This window comes from Anomaloglossus baeobatrachus, chromosome 1 (assembly GCF_048569485.1).
Source record: "Anomaloglossus baeobatrachus isolate aAnoBae1 chromosome 1, aAnoBae1.hap1, whole genome shotgun sequence".
Lineage (NCBI taxonomy): Eukaryota > Metazoa > Chordata > Amphibia > Anura > Aromobatidae > Anomaloglossus > Anomaloglossus baeobatrachus.
In genome coordinates this window covers 740,790,384-740,805,136 of record NC_134353.1, presented here as the reverse complement: position 1 = coordinate 740,805,136, position 14,753 = coordinate 740,790,384, and positions in this window count along the sequence as shown.

Sequence of the window (14,753 nt, the reverse complement as noted above, 5' to 3'; positions counted from 1 at the left end):
GGATCTCAAGCTTCTCAACAAGCATGTTCAGGTGCGGCATTTTCGCATGGAGTCTCTGCGATCAGTCATTGCCTCAATGATCCAAGGAGATTTCCTGGCGTCCATCGACATCAGAGATGCCTATCTGCATGTGCCAATTGCAGTTTCACACCAGCGTTGGCTACGTTTTGCAATCGGAGAAGATCACTTCCAATTCGTGGCTCTTCCTTTCGGGTTGGCCACAGCTCCTCAGGTATTTACCAAGGTCATGGCAGCAGTGATTGCGGTCCTGCACCTACAAGGGGTGGCAGTGATTCCTTACCTGGACGACCTTCTAGTCAAGGCGTCATCCAGCGTGGACTGTCAGCGGAGTGTCTCGCTCACTCTCGCCACTCTAGCCCAGTTCAGGTGGCTTGTCAATCTTCCCAAATCCACTCTGTCTCCGACCCAGAGTCTACCTAGGGATGCAGTTCGAGACTTTGCCGGCACTTGTGAAGTTGACATTAGTCAAACAGCAGTCCCTCCAACTGGCGGTGCGCTCTCTGCTGAGACCCCGCCGTTATTCCCTCAGGTGCCTGATGCAGGTGCTGGGTCAAATGGTGGCGTCAATGGAGGCTGTTCCCTTTGCCCAGTTCCATCTGCGTTCCCTGCAGCTGGACATTCTCCGCTGTTGGGACAAGCGGCCTTCCTCCTTGCACAGGTTGGTGGCTCTGTCGCCACACACCAGGAGCTCTCTTCAGTGGTGGCTTCGGCCCCTCTCTCTGTCCCAGGGGCGCTCCTTCCTGGCCCCGTCCTGGGTGATTCTCACCACGGATGCCAGCCTTTCCGGCTGGGGAGCGGTATATCTCCACCACAGAGCACAGGGCACTTGGACTCCGTCCGAGTCAGACCTTTCAATCAATGTGCTGGAAACCAGAGCTGTGCTTCTAGCTCTCCTAGCCTTTCATCACCTGTTGGCGGGCAGGCACATTCGAGTCCAGTCAGACAACGCGACAGCGGTTGCCTACATCAATCACCAAGGCGGGACACGCAGCCGCCTGGCAATGTTGGAGGTCCAACGCATTCTTCAATGGGCGGAGGACTCCAAGTCCACCATATCCGCAGTCCACATCCCAGGCGTAGAAAACTGGGAGGCAGATTATCTCAGGCATCAATCCGTGGACGGTGGCGAGTGGTCCCTCCACCCGGCAGTGTTTCAGTCAATCTGCCGCAAGTGGGGCACTCCGGACGTGGATCTAATGGCATCCCGTCACAACAACAAGGTTCCGGTTTACGTGGCTCGCTCCCACGATCCTCAGGCCTTCGCTGTGGACGCTCTGGTTCAAGACTGGTCCCAGTTTCGTCTGTCCTACGTGTTTCCCCCTCTAGCTCTCTTGCCCAGAGTCCTGCGCAAGATCAGAATGGAGGGCCGTCGAGTCATCCTCATTGCACCGGACTGGCCCAGGCGAGCTTGGTACCCAGACCTGCTCCATCTGTCCGTAGAGGTGCCTTGGCATCTCCCGGACCGTCCAGACCTTCTCTCGCAAGGTCCGTTTTTCCACCTGAATTCTGCGGCTCTCAAATTGACGGCATGGCTCTTGAGTCCTGGATCTTGACGGCTTCTGGTATTCCTCCGGAAGTAATCTCCACTATGACTCGGGCCCGTAAGTCTTCCTCCACCAAGATCTATCACAGGACTTGGAATATTTTCCTGTCCTGGTGTCGCTCTTCCGGCCATCCTCCTTGTCCATGCTCCTTGCCGACTCTTCTGTCCTTTCTACAGTCCGGTCTACAGCTAGGACTGTCCCTCAACTCCCTCAAGGGACAAGTCTCAGCTCTGTCAGTGCTGTTCCAGCGGCGTCTCGCTCGGCTGGCTCAGGTCCGCACCTTCATGCAGGGCGCATCTCACATCATTCCGCCTTACCGGCGGCCCTTAGATCCCTGGGACCTTAATTTGGTTCTCACGGTTTTGCAGAAACCCCCCTTTGAGCCCCTTAGGGAGGTTTCTTTGTTTCGTCTTTCACAGAAAATGGCCTTTCTGGTGGCCATAACTTCCCTCAGGAGAGTCTCTGATTTGGCTGCGCTCTCTTCGGAGTCACCTTTTTTGGTTTTTCATCAAGACAAGGTGGTTCTCCGTCCGACTCCGGACTTTCTTCCTAAGGTGGTCTCTCCTTTCCACCTTAACCAGGACATTACCCTACCTTCCTTTCTTTGTCGCTCCATTGGGAGACCCAGACAATTGGGTGTATAGCTTCTGCCTCCGGAGGCCACACAAAGTATTACACTTTAAAAAGTGTAACCCCTCCCCTCTGCCTATACACCCTCCCGTGCATCACGGGCTCCTCAGTTTTATGCTTTGTGTGGAAGGAGGCACACATCCACTCATGCATTCTCATTTTAGTTATATCGGTTGGAAGAAAAGTGGGCCCACACGGGGCCCCCGGCATGTTCCCTTCTCACCCCACTATGTCGGCGGTGCTGTTAAGGTTGAGGTACCCATTGCGGGTACAAAGGCAGGAGCCTCATGCCGTCTCCTTCACCATCCCTTAGCGGCTCTGGGAGAAGTGGGATCCTGAGCGGTCATCCAGTCACTGGGACTGTGCTCCCTCTGCAGCCCCTGGGGGAATCTGTCGGACAGGAGTTTGTTTCTCCTCAGGGACTGGGCCCTGCATCACTAAAGGTACTCTGTACCCCCATGGGGGATGTGCATGGAGCGCCTTCATCCCGGACGCTGCAGCAGCTGCTTATTTGTGTCGGCCGGCGGACTTCCGCGCCGACCGCGCCTGTTTGTCGGCCGCGGTATTAAATTTAGTCCCCGGCTTCAATTGCGGCCTTTTAGCAAAACTCCCGCCCCCAGGCCTGTCTATCAGGGATAAGGGCGGGACTGCCGACCTGACGTCGGCTGTGAGGGCCAGGGCATCCTGTATGTTCCTCCCCCCCTCACTGATCACTGTGGGGACTCCAGATTCCCGCACTTTTCTAGCGCCGCCCACGGCTCCTCTCCTCCCCTGAGAGCTCCGGCAGCCATTTCTTTGGCATTCTGCCTGTGGAAGATTTCCTGGAAAGAGCTCTGCAACGCTGGGAGACCTAAGGCAGGGAATCTGGAGGACACACACTCCGCTTTTTAGCGGTCGGTAAGCCACACCGGTCACCCGGTGCTGGTCCCCTTAGGGTGCCGGAATAGATACTATATATATTTATATATTTCTGTTCGGTCGGGCTGTATACCCTTCCCATATACCCTCAGTGATCACTCTCCTGGGAGACAACAGCATGTCGTCCACAAGGAGCAAGGGTGCCAAGACACAGGGTTATTTTGCGACCTGTACCTCTTGTGCGGCTAAATTACCTGCGGGTTCCACCTACCCTCACTGTGAGCAATGCTCAACCCCTGTTTTGCTTCCACAACCGGAGCCTCGGTCACTAGTGGGCCCCTCGGCTCAGGTAGAATCCCTTGCTCCCCCTGTCCAGGCGGCAGGGACAGAGTTTGCAGTTTTTGCTGAAAAACTCTCTGAGTCACTCTCACAATCCATGGCTCAGTCTATGGACAAATGGTCTGCCAAGCTGCTTGAAGCTTTGCAGTCCAGACCGGTCCCTACACAGGCCCCGGGCCCTGTTGGATCTTCACCCCCAGGCCCCTCTCTGCCCGCGCCGCAGCACGTTCCCAGGGGGGCCCTAGGTCTCACGTGGAGGACTCCGGCCCGGACCACAGTCCCAGACCGGCTAAGTGGGCACGCTGGGAATCTTCCCCGACTTCTTCACGCTGCTCAGGTTCCCAGCGTGAGGACTCTCTGGAGGACGAGGCAGACGTCGCTGCTCAGGGCTCTGACACTGATGTTGCCCTCAATCTTGATACACCTGAAGGGGACGCCATAGTAAATGATCTTATCTCGTCCATCAACCAGGTGTTAGATATCTCTCCCCCACCGCCACCTGTAGAGGAGTCGACTTCTCAGCAGGAGAAACACCAGTTTCGGTTCCCTAAACGTACACGGAGTGCGTTTTTCGATCACTCTAACTTCAGAGATGCTGTCCAGAAGCCCAGAGCGGTTCCGGACAAGCGCTTTACTAAGCGCCTTACTGACACACGTTACCCCTTCCCTTCTGACGTTGTTAATGGTTGGGCTCAATGTCCCAAGGTGGATCCCCCAGTGTCTAGATTGGCGGCTAGATCTGTGGTATCGGTTGCAGATGGATCATCGCTAAAGGATGCCACTGACAGGCAGATAGAGCTCCTGATGAAATCCATCTATGAAGCCACGGGCGCGTCTTTTGCCCCGGCCTTTGCAGCTGTGTGGGCACTACAAGCTATCTCAGCTTGTCTGGCTGAGATTAATGCGGTTACACGTAATTCTGCTCCGCAGGTTACATCTTTGACTTCCCAGGCGTCAGTTTTTTCTTCCTACGCCATGAACGCAGTTTTAGACTCTGCTAGCCGTACAGCGGTGGCATCTGCTAACTCTGTGGCAGTCCGCAGGGCCATGTGGCTGCGCGAATGGAAGGCAGATTCGGCCTCCAAGAGGTTCTTAACTGGTTTGCCGTTTCCTGGCGACCGATTGTTTGGCGAACGATTGGATGAGATTATTAAGGAATCTAAGGGAAAGGACTCCTCCTTACCCCAGTCCAAACCAAAGAGACCTCAGCAACGACAGATACAATCGAGGTTTCGGTCCTTTCGTCCCTCCACCAAGCCCCAATCCTCTTCGTCCAGCAGGCCGGAGAAAGGCCAGAGGAACTCTGATGCGTGGCGGGCTAAGTCACGCCCCCAAAAGGTCGCAGGAGGCACTGCTTCCAAGGCGGCCTCCTCATGACTCTTGGCATCCCCGAACCGCATCCTCGGTCGGTGGCAGGCTCTCCCGCTTTTGCGACGCCTGGTGGCCACATGTTCAAGACCGATGGGTGAGAGACATTCTGTCTCACGGTTACAGGATAGAGTTCAGCTCTCGTCCTCCGACTCGTTTCTTCAGAACATCTCCGCCCCCCGAGCGAGCCGATGCACTTTTTCAGGCGGTGAACGCTCTGAAAACAGAAGGAGTTGTGATCCCTGTTCCCCTCCAGGAACATGGTTGCGGCTTTTACTCCAACTTGTTTGTGGTGCCAAAGAAGGACGGCTCGTTCCGTCCCGTTCTGGACCTCAAACTACTCAACAGACATGTGAGCACCAGACGGTTTCGGATGGAATCTCTCCGCTCTGTCATCGCTTCAATGTCACAAGGAGACTTCCTAGCATCAATCGACATCAAGGATGCTTATCTCCATGTGCCGATCGCACCCGAACATCAACGCTTTTTGCGCTTCGCCATCAGGGACGAACACCTTCAGTTTGTGGCATTGCCTTTCGGCCTGGCGACAGCCCCACGGGTGTTCACCAAGGTCATGGCATCTGTTGTGGCGGTCCTACACTCTCAGGGACACTCGGTGATTCCCTACTTAGACGATCTTCTGGTCAGGGCACCCTCTCAGTTGGCGTGTCAAAACAGTCTTTCCGTCGCTCTGGCGACTCTCCAGCAGTTCGGATGGATCATCAACTTTCCAAAATCCAAGTTGACACCGACCCAATCACTGACGTACCTTGGGATGGAGTTTCATACTCAGTCAGCGGTAGTCATGCTACCGCTGGACAAACAGCTTTCTCTGCAGGCAGGGGTGCAATCTCTTCTTAGGGGTCAGTCACACCCCTTGAGGCGCCTCATGCACTTCCTGGGGAAGATGGTGGCAGCGATGGAGGCAGTGCCCTTCGCACAATTCCATCTACGGCCACTCCAGTGGGACATTCTCCGACAATGGGACAGGAGGTCGACCTCACTCGACAGGAACGTCTCTCTTTCCCGTGCAACCAAGACGTCACTCCAGTGGTGGCTCCTTCCCAAATCTCTGTCGCAGGGGAAATCCTTCCTACCCCCCACCTGGGCTGTGGTCACGACGGACGCGAGCCTGTCAGGGTGGGGGGCGGTTTTTCTCCACCACAGGGCTCAGGGAACCTGGACTCCGATAGAGTCATCCCTTCAGATCAATATTCTGGAGATAAGGGCAGTGTATCTAGCCCTATTGGCCTTTCATCGGTGGCTGGAGGGCAGGCAGATCCGAATCCAGTCGGACAACGCCACGGCCGTCGCGTACATCAACCACCAAGGCGGCACTCGCAGTCGTCAAGCCTTCCAGGAAGTCCGACGAATTCTGCAGTGGGTGGAAGCCACAGCTTCCACCATCTCCGCAGTTCACATCCCGGGCGTAGAAAACTGGGAAGCAGATTTTCTCAGCCGACAGGGCATGGACGCGGGGGAATGGTCTCTTCACCCAGACGTGTTTCGAGAGATCTGTCGCCGCTGGGGAACGCCGGACGTCGATCTCATGGCGTCGCGGCACAACAACAAAGTCCCGGCATTCATGGCCCGGTCTCAAGATCACAGAGCTCTGGCGGCGGACGCATTAGTTCAGGATTGGTCGCAGTTTCGACTTCCCTATCTGTTTCCTCCTCTGGCGATGCTCCCCAGAGTGTTGCGCAAAATCAGGTCCGACTGTCGTCGCGCCATTCTCGTCGCTCCAGATTGGCCGAGGCGGTCGTGGTACCCGGATCTGTGGCATCTCACGGTGGGTCAACCGTGTGCGCTCCCAGACCGACCAGACTTGCTGTCTCAAGGGCCGTTTTTCCATCTGAATTCTGCGGCCCTCAACCTGACTGTGTGGCCATTGAGTCCTGGCTCCTAGCGTCCTCAGGGTTATCTCAAGATGTCATTGCCACTATGAGACAGGCCAGTAAACCAACGTCCGCCAAGATCTATCACAGGTCTTGGAGGATCTTCTTATCCTGGTGCTCTGACAAGGGTTTTACTCCCTGGCCCTTTGCCTTACCCACTTTTCTTTCATTCCTTCAATCCGGAATGGACAAGGGTTTGTCTCTTGGCTCTCTCAAGGGACAAGTATTGGCGCTTTCCGTATTTTTTCAAAAGCGTCTAGCCAGGCTTCCGCAGGTCCGCACGTTCCTGCAGGGAGTTTGCCACATAGTCCCACCTTACAAGCGTCCGCTGGAACCCTGGGACCTCAACAGGGTGCTAACGGCTCTTCAGAAACCACCTTTCGAGCCGCTGCGGGAGGTCTCTTTATCACGTCTTTCGCAGAAGGTGGCTTTTCTAGTGGCAGTTACATCACTCCGTAGAGTGTCGGAGCTGGCAGCGCTGTCATGCAAAGCCCCCTTCCTGGTTTTTCACCAGGATAAGGTGGTTCTGCGTCCTGTCCCGGAATTTCTCCCTAAGGTGGTATCCCCTTTTCATCTCAATCAGGATATCTCCTTACCTTCATTTTGCCCTCATCCAGTTCACCAATGTGAAAAGGATTTGCACTCGTTAGATCTAGTGAGAGCACTCCGGCTCTACGTGTCTCGCACGGCGCCCCTGCGCCGTTCAGATGCGCTCTTTGTCCTTGTCGCTGGCCAGCGTAAGGGTTCGCAGGCTTCCAAGTCAACCTTGGCTCGATGGATCAAGGAACCGATTCTTGAATCCTACCGTTCTTCTGGGCTTCCACCTCCTTCAGGGTTGAAAGCCCATTCTACCAGAGCCGTGGGTGCGTCCTGGGCACTGCGGCACCGGGCTACGGCTTAGCAGGTGTGTCAGGCAGCTACCTGGTCTAGTCTGCACACTTTCACGAAACACTATCAGGTGCATACCTATGCTTCGGCAGACGCCAGTCTAGGTAGGCGAGTCCTTCAGGCGGCTGTTGCCCACCTGTAAGAGGGGGTCGTTTTTCGGCTCTTTTTATCGAGGTATTCTTTTACTCACCCAGGGACTGCTTTTGGACGTCCCAATTGTCTGGGTCTCCCAATGGAGCGACAAAGAAGGGAATTTTGTTTACTTACCGTAAATTCCTTTTCTTCTAGCTCCTATTGGGAGACCCAGCACCCGCCCCTGTTCCCTTCGGGCTGTTGTTCTTTTGTGTACACATGTTGTTCATGTTGAATTGTTCTTTTGGTTCATGGTTTTCAGTTCTCCGAACGTCCTTCGGATTGAATTTACCTTATACCAATTTATAAGTTTCCTCCTTCCTGCTTTTGCACCAAAACTGAGGAGCCCGTGATGCACGGGAGGGTGTATAGGCAGAGGGGAGGGGTTACACTTTTTAAAGTGTAATACTTTGTGTGGCCTCCGGAGGCAGAAGCTATACACCCAATTGTCTGGGTCTCCCAATAGGAGCTAGAAGAAAAGGAATTTACGGTAAGTAAACAAAATTCCCTTCTTTGTCCGGCTCCTGTTCATCGCTTTGAAAAAGCGTTGCATACTCTGGATCTGGTGCGTGCTCTCCGGATCTATGTGTCCCGCACCGCTGCTCTTAGGCGGTGCACTTCTCTTTTTGTGCTAACCACAGGCCGGCGCAAGGGCCTCTCTGCTTCTAAGCCGACCTTAGCCCGTTGGATTAGGTCGACCATTTCGGACGCCTACCAGTGTACTCAGGTGCCTCCCCCGCAGGGGATCAAGGCACATTCGACCAGAGCTGTCGGTGCCTCTTGGGCTTTCAGGCACCAGGCTACAGCTCAACAAGTCTGTCAGGCTGCCACTTGGACTAGCCTGCATACCTTCTCGAAGCACTACCAAGTGCATGCTCATGCTTCGGCAGATGCGAGCTTGGGCAGACGCATCCTTCAGGCGGCTGTCGCCCATTTGTGAAGTTAGGCTCCGCCTACTTCTTAGTTTTTCTGTTTGTTTCCCACCCATGGACTGCTTTGAGACGTCCCATAGGAACGATAAAGAAAAAGAGAATTTTGTTTACTTACCGTAAAAAAATTTTCTTATAGTTCCGTATTGGGAGACCCAGCACCCTCCCTGTTGCCTTTTGGCAATTTCTTGTTCCGCGTGTTTTTCACCGGCTGTTGTCGTTGACAGAGTCTCCGGTTGTTCCAGCTTTTGCTCTGTTTTACTTGTGGGTGCCTATTCTCCTTCAGCTTTTGCACTAAACTGGCTAGATCTGGTTCTCCAGGGGGTGTATAAGCTCAGAGGGAGGAGCTACACTTTTAAGTGTAGTACTTTGTGTGTCCTCCGGAGGCAGAAGCTAAACACCCATGGTCTGGGTCTCCCAATACGGAACTATAAGAAAAAGAATTTACGGTAAGTAAACAAAATTCTCTTTTTTAACGTTAGCTTTTTTACAGATGATATGTTTTCATCAAGAATTTATTGAAATTTCATTGCATTCATTCTTCCCTCTATCCGAGAAATATTCCCAGTGCCATTGGCTGCAACACAACCCCAAGGCATGATTGATCCTCCCCAAAGCTTAATGGTTGGCGAGATATTCTTTTACTGAAATTCTGTGCCATTTTTTCTCCACACATGTCTTGTGGCCAAAGAGTTCTATTTTAACCTCATCAGTCCACAGGACTTGTTTCCAAAATGCATCTGGCTCGTTTAGATGTTATTTTGCATACTTCTGACTCTGAATTTTCTGGTTAAGATGCAGGAGAGATTTTCTTCTCATAACTTTACCATTAAGGTCATATTGAAAGCAAGTCTCTCTGAACAGTAAAACATACCACAACTGCAGAGGGTCAAGTTGGGGGTCCTGATTTGCTTCTTTAGCAATCCTACGAGCAGCTCTCAGAAATTTTGCTGTAAAAAAGCTGAAGCTGAAATGGATAATGAACCTAAATCTAAACACACATCAAAATCCACAATAGACTATCTCAAAAGGAGCAAGCTGAAGGTTTTACAATGGCCATCACAGTCCCCTGATCTCAACATCATTGAAAATCTGTGGCTAGACCTCCAATAATCAGTAGGGCAGATCAAAGTGCATCTGTGCAGGACCGCAATGTCAGCCTGTGTGGATTACATAGGGTGCATCATCAAACACTGGGGGCTGAGTAGAAGGAGAACAGAGATCGCAGCAGAGAGGAGGCGCCGGACCAGAGAACAGAGACACCCATCAGACCGGACCGCCCCTTAAGTGAGTATAATAAGTGTTTTTTACGTTATACAGTGTGGCCTGCCCTCTTATATACAGTATTCTGAAATGCTGTAAATAAGAGCTCACTGGTGGTGGCTGCAGCTTATAGTCACCAAATCTGGTGACAGGTTCCCTTTAAAACACATGAAACCTGTCTGAATGAGGCTTTCACATTTACTTACTAGTGGTTGGGGCCTGTCCCTACACACTTTTGACATTTTCAATTTACTGTGCATAGTGTCAGTCTGAACACCAGACTAAAAATGCGAATTTAAACACCAAAGTTGACTAATAAATGGAGGAAGGCACAATATAAAAGTCAATAAAAAATTGCTCCAGCATTTATATTTTCTGAGGGAAACAATACATATTTTTTTAACAGACATATGAGGATCTGTCAATCCTCCTGACATGTCGCCAAATTTCACAATACAAACTGTATGTATTACTACCTGTCATGGATTTTCAAAGTAAGCACACTAGCCTACCACTTATATGGTTCCTACAATAAGTAATTGGTGCATGTTTGATGTAGCAGTTTTTCTGTAGCATTTCTTCATCAATGAGCTAAACTTTAGGTTACGTGCATTTTTTTCATTGCAGTGTTGAGTGCCATATTTATTGTGTATTTTCAACTGCATTTTTTGACTCTTTTTGATATGTAGAGTTTTAAATAAAACTGGTTTTGTTTTAATACTCCCTGATATTTAGCTATGATAAAACATTATTTCTAGTCCTTTGCTGATACATGCGGATTTACTTCTTTACATTGCAGAAAAATAGTCTGAGTGCCGTATGTGGAGTCGGGAAAGAATGGTTTCCCCTAATATGGAGCTTAGTGTCTGCCCCATTGGGTTTTTGTCTTTCTCTGTATCAACATGTTTGGATATGGGACAAACCATTGGTCGCAGCCCAACAGGATGTCTCAGTTCATGAACTCTGGCCGGAATTCAAACCACAACCTCTCCCACCCCAAGTGACAACCATACCACTAGACCAAAGAGGCACTTTTCCTCTTTAGTCTAGTGGTATGGTTTTGTTAGGATATGGGTTGACTTCGATGGACTTAAATCTACCTTCAACCTTAAAAACAAAAAAAACCAACAAACTATGAAATTCACTAAAAACACGTTTTTCTTTTTTTATCTGTGGTTTTACCTCACCTCATTAAATCTGAAAATAAAACGCACATTTACTGAAATAAATGTCGTTAAATTTAAAATAAAAAAACAAAAAAAACACCACGTCACTTTACGCTTCATAAGAAAAAAAAAAAGCAATGTGGCCATGAGATTTCTATAAATGCCGTTTACTTTTCTAGAATAGTCCTGAGTCCCCTCATGTAGTCCCTTCTTAAAGGGAACCTGTCAGCAGAAATTTCCCCTAAAACCTAACAGATTCCCCCTCTGCAGCTCCTGGGCTGCATTCTAGAAAGGTCCCTGTTATTATTGTGCCCCCTTTCTGACCAAAAAAAACACTTTATAAAGAGGTACCTTTTTGGCTTCGGATTCTATAAATGTGACACGGGGGCGGGCAGCCTGATGGCCGTTATTCTGCCCCCTGGTCCTGTATGCCGCCCCCATCGCTGATTTCCATACTTTTGGACGCCGCCCACTGCTCCAGCCATCCCCGCGCATGCCCAGTGCCAGTCTCACGGGACTGAGCAGTGTGACCGCTGGTGACGTGTGCGCAGACAAGTCATTATGGGCGGGACTGTGACTGTTATCAGCAAGTACCCGCCCATAATCTCGTGAGCGCGCAAACCTCTCCAGCGGTCACACTGTGCTCAGTGTAGATGCTAGACTGTATGGGCTGCTTCCAGGGATGACGTCCCTTTGTCACGTGATAGGGGCGTGTTCAAAATACTATCACGTGACAAAGGGACGTCATCCCTGGAAGCAGCCCATACAGTCTAGCATCTACACTGAGCACAGTGTGACCGCTGGAGAGGTTTGCGCGCTCACGAGATTATGGGCGGGTACTTGCTGATAACAGTCACAGTCCCGCCCATAATCACTTGTCTGCGCACACGTCACCAGCGGTCACACTGCTCAGTCCCGTGAGACTGGCATTGGGCATGCGCGGGGATGGCTGGAGCAGTGGGCGGCATCCAAAAGTATGGAAATCAGCGATGGGGGCGGCATACAGGACCAGGGGGCAGAATAACAGCCATCAGGCTGCCCGCCCCCGTGTCACATTTATAGAATCCGAAGCCAAAAAGGTACCTCTTTATAAACTCTTTTTTTTTGGTCAGAAAGGGGGCACAATAATAACAGGGACCTTTCTAGAATGCAGCCCAGAAGCTGCAGAGGGGGAATCTGTTAGGTTTTAGGGGAAATTTCTGCTGACAGGTTCCCTTTAAGGGTGCTTTACATGCTGCGACATCGCTAACGATATATCGTCGGGTTCACGTCGTTAGTGACGCACATCCGGCGCCGTTAGCGACATCGCAGCGTGTGACACCAAGGAGCGACGATCAACAATCGCAAAAACATCAAAAATCTTTGATCGTTGACACGTCGCTCCTTTTCATAATATCGTTGGTGGTGCATGCCGCTGGTTGTTCGTCGTTCCTGCGCCGTTACACATCGTTGTGTGTAACACTGCAGGAACGACGAACATCTCCTTACCTGCGTCCACCGGCAATGAGGAAGGAAGGAGGTGAGCGGCATGTTCCGGCCGCTCATCTCCGCCCCTCCTCTGCTGTTGGGCGGCCACTTGATGACTCCACCGGGTGACTCCACAGTGACGTCGCTATGACGCCGAATGAACTTCCCCCTTGAAGGAGGGATTGTTCGGCGATCACAGCGACGTCGCTGAAAAGGTATGTACGTGTGACGCTGTCGTAGCGATAATGTTCGCTACGGCAGCGATCACCAAATGACGCACGTACGACGGGGGCGGGTGCTATCGCGCACGACATCGCTAGCGATGTCGCAGCGTGTAAAGCACCCTTTAGACTAGGGTCACACAATCAGAATTTCTCTTCTACGGTCAAATTATACTAATCGGACTGTAATAAGAGTGTGATCTGATTTTCTGACACGTGGAGATGAAAAAAAATATCCATCTTCTCCATTCTAGCAGTCCTTGAAAATCCAACCGCCCTTGGATGTCATTCGAGTGCGGGACAATTTTTTTCACAGACCCATTGACTTGCATGGCTGAGTGTAATCCGATTTATGGATGCAAATAGTAAATGATACAATTTTTATCCTCAGACACACCCTATCCGAGGAAGAAAAATAGGACATGTACAAGGCCCAATAGAATAACATTGGCCTGAGTGCAATCCCATGTTTTGTGGGATTGCACACAGATCGAACATCATGACTCTAGCTTAGGCCAGAATAATTAGCAACACACAAAAAAGACAGGAATGTACAGTTAGGTCCAGAAATATTTTTACAGTGACACAATTTTCGCGAGTTGGGCTCTGCATGCCACCACATTGGATTTGAAATGAAACCTCTACAACAGAATTCAAGTGCAGATTGTAACGTTTAATTTGAAGATTTGAACAAAAATATCTGATAGAAATTGTAGGAATTGTACACATTTCTTTACAAACACTCCACATTTAAGGAGGTCAAAAGTAATTGGACAAATAAACCAAACCCAAACAAAATATTTTTATTTTCAATATTTTGTTGCGAATCCTTTGGAGGCAATCACTGCCTTAAGTCTGGAACCCATGGACATCACCAAACGCTGGGTTTCCTCCTTCTTAATGCTTTGCCAGGCCTTTACAGCCGCAGCCTTCAGGTCTTGCTTGTTTGTGGGTCTTTCCGTCTTAAGTCTGGATTTGAGTAAGTGAAATGCATGCTCAATTGGGTTAAGATCTGGTGATTGACTTGGCCATTGCAGAATGTTCCACTTTTTTGCACTCATGAACTCCTGGGTAGCTTTGGCTGTATGCTTGGGGTCATTGTCCATCTGTACTATGAAGCGCCGTCCGATCAACTTTGCGGCATTTGGCTGAATCTGGGCTAAAAGTATATCCCGGTACACTTCAGAATTCATCCGGCTACTCTTGTCTGCTGTTATGTCATCAATAAACACAAGTGACCCAGTGCCATTGAAAGCCATGCATGCCCATGCCATCACGTTGCCTCCACCATGTTTTACAGAGGATGTGGTGTGCCTTGGATCATGTGCCGTTCCCTTTCTTCTCCAAACTTTTTTCTTCCCATCATTCTGGTACAGGTTGATCTTTGTCTCATCTGTCCATAGAATACTTTTCCAGAACTGAGCTGGCTTCATGAGGTGTTTTTCAGCAAATTTAACTCTGGCCTGTCTATTTTTGGAATTGATGAATGGTTTGCATCTAGATGTGAACCCTTTGTATTTACTTTCATGGAGTCTTCTCTTTACTGTTGACTTAGAGACAGATACACCTACTTCAGTGAGAGTGTTCTGGACTTCAGTTGATGTTGTGAACGGGTTATTCTTCACCAAAGAAAGTATGCGGCGATCATCCACCACTGTTGTCATCCGTGGACACCCAGGCCTTTTTGAGTTCCCAAGCTCACCAGTCAATTCCTTTTTTCTCAGAATGTACCCAACTGTTTATTTTGCTACTCCAAGCATGTCTGCTATCTCTCTGATGGATTGTTTCTTTTTTTTCAGTCTCAGGATGTTCTGCTTCACCTCAATTGAGAGTTCCTTAGACCGCATGTTGTCTGGTCACAGCAACAACTTCCAAATGCAAAACCACACACCTGTAATCAACCCCAGACCTTTTAACTACTTCATTGATTACAGGTTAACAAGGGAGACGCCTTCAGAGTTAATTGCAGCCCTTAGAGTCCCTTGTCCAATTACTTTTGGTCCCTTGAAAAAGAGGTGGCTATGCATTACAG